A 3,073-nucleotide genomic window follows, 5' to 3' on the forward strand; every position below is an offset into this window, starting at 1 on the left:
CATAACAAAAATCATGCAGAAATTAATGAAATCGAAACAAAGAAAACAATATAAAGAATCAGTGAATCCAAGAGCTGGTTCTTTGAAAAGATAAACAAAATTGACCGACCGCTAGCCCAATTAACCAAAAGAAGGAAAGAGCACCTCCAAATTACAAAATCAGAGATGAAAGGGGAAACATCACAACAGACACCAGAAAGATACAGAACATTATAAGGGAATACTTTAAAAACCTATATGCTACTTAAATTTGAAAACTAAAAGAAATGGATGAATATCTAAAGGCATGGGAACCACCAGGAAGAGATTAACATCTTAAACAGACCCATAATACAAAAAGAAATTGAAACAATAATACAAAACCTCCCAACTGAAAAAAGCCCAGGACCACATGGATTTACAGTGGGATTCTATCAGACATTTAAAGAAGATCTACATCCAATACTACTTAATTTATTCAAAAAGATAGAAATGGAGGGAGAACTTTCAAATTCCTTCTATGAAGCCAGCATCACTCTAATACCAAAGCAAGGTAAAGATACAACCAAACAAACAAGGTCAAGAATCAACAAATGGAATCTCAGTAAACTAAAAAGCTTCTGTACATCAAAGGAGACAATCAGGGAAGCAAACACAAAACCAACAGAATGGGAGAAAACCTGCACCAGAGACACATCCAACAGAGGTTTACTATCCAGAATATATAACGAACTCAAAAAACAGAGAATCAAAATAAGAAGTAACCCAATTAAAAGATGGACTAAGGAGCTAAACAGAGAGTTCTCAAAAGAAGAAGTAAAGATGGCTATGAAACATCTTTAAAATTTTTTCAACATCACTAATAATTAGGGAAATGCAAATTTAAACCACTTTAAGATTTCATCTTACCCCAGTCAGACTGGCTAAGACCAAGAGAACAAATGATACCAAATGTTGGAGAGGATGTTGGGAAAGGGGAACACTCATCCACTGCTGGTGGGGCTGCAAACTGGTTCAACCCCTATGGAAAGCAGTGTGGAGAACTCTTAAAAAACTACAAATGAACCTACCATTTTACGCAGTTATACCACTCTTTGGCATATACCCAAAAGAACTCATCTGCAGAGACACTTGTACATCCATGCTTGTTGCTGCTCCTTTCACAATAGCTAAGAGATGGAAGCAATCTAAGTGTCCCTCAGTTGATGAGTGGATAATGAAAATGTGGTTCATTTATACGATGGAGTTTTACTCAGCAATAAAGATGAATACATGAAATTTTCAGGTAAATGAATGGAACTAGAAACTGTCATACTAAGTGAAGTAACACAGACTCAGAAAAACAAGCAACTTATGTTCTCATTCACTTGTGGATCTTAGAACCAGACTCTGATAAATAAGTATGGAATCAGACATAACTACCGGAACCAGGATAATGGAAAGGAAACAGGGAGGTAAAGGAAAAGAAAGGACCTGAAAGAGAAGAACAGTAGGAAACAGGCCTTAATAAGGGAGCTATGGATAAAAATTGGGTTAGTTTAAGGGAGGCGGGAAGGAAGGGTATATAAGGAACTTAGGGGATAAAGGGAAAGAAGGAGCTCAAGAGAGGTAGGTCTGTAGGAGAAGGGTATTATTAAGGGAGAAAGGGGGGAAATGGGAGCACCTTAAGTGGGAAAACCATGATGGATGGGTGAGACAATGAGAGAGATAAATAATGCCTAGCTTACTCCTAAAACCTACTGACAAATTATACATAGCAGAACAAGAAATATATGTCTAGGTAAGGTTTATCTGAGAACAATTGGTCTTTGCCCAAGATTTATCTACATGACACACAGTAATTAAAAGTACCAGACTGGTCGAACTAAGCCTCTTGGATTTTTTTTTTTTTTTTTTTGGTCTTTTTGAGACAGGGTCTCCCTGCAGCCCCAGCTGTCCTGGAACTCACTAGGTAGACCAGACTGGCCTTGAACTCACAGAGATCCACCTGCCTCTGCCTCCCAAGTGCTGGGATTAAAGGTGTGTGCCACCACCCCCAGCTACCCTCTTGGATTTTTAACAGACATACTTTGAAGCCTATAATAATTGGTCAGAGGGACATAAAGGACAGTTTTTGCTCCTTGCCCTCCTAGGTCAACTAGTTCCAGGGGATTATGAGCATCTCTCAAAATGTCCTGTAATGGTGGTGGGTCACCTGTCCTCTTGATTAAGGAGGCCGAGGAGACCCCCCCAGATGGACTTGAACCAGTGTCCAGTCTACAAAGAGGAGGGTCAACACAGAGGAATCACTTCCTCCATGCTTTCAAGCAAAGCCAACCATGGTCGAGCAGGACCTTTGACTTATCTTCACATAGGCAGAACTGATAAAAGAAAGCAGTCAGGGCCTCCCATGTGACCAACCCATGTGACCCCTGAGGAACAGATCCTCAAACGACCTTAACAGTAAAAATTAATTGGATTATCTGGGCCAACTGTATGGCCTTAAACACCCAAAGGAAAGTATATCCAAAGATTAAAAGAGGCCAATACAATTTCTTAAGAGTCCATATGCATAGCTAAAGGCTATATAACAAGCAACAATGCCAGATAGGAGATACCTTCTTTTGAGTTGTTGGCCAGGGTGGCCAAAGGGACTTCCAGATAATAACCCAGCATAAAACTGGGAAAATGAACAGCAGACCCAGTCTTACCTAAAGGAATATTGACAACTGATTTCTGCTAGATGAGGAACAGCTAACCCTCCTAAAACAAAGTAGGGCAAGTAGTGGGGAAGGGCTAGGGGAGCCAACAGCACAGCAGACAGTCACAGGGATATGAGAGTTTAAAGGCTCTAGTGGGGGGAGGGAGGCTATGGGAGGGTGCCATCTGGGAAGTGGGTATATAGTTGAATAAGATGGTTTGGGATGTTCTGTGTGATATACACACACACACAAAGAAAAATATCAACAAATTTTTAAAAATGTATTATATTTGAGGAGGAAGCATGGAAATTTACGTCATGTTAATTAGTAGAAGTGATAAACATTACCATTGAAATCTACCCGATGACTTTATAGACATACACAGGTGCCAAGGATCCGAGTGCAACCAATTA

The sequence above is a fragment of the Nannospalax galili genome, unplaced genomic scaffold, assembly GCF_000622305.1.
Source record: "Nannospalax galili isolate Female #2095 unplaced genomic scaffold, S.galili_v1.0 scaffold1282, whole genome shotgun sequence".
Classification (NCBI taxonomy): domain Eukaryota; kingdom Metazoa; phylum Chordata; class Mammalia; order Rodentia; family Spalacidae; genus Nannospalax; species Nannospalax galili.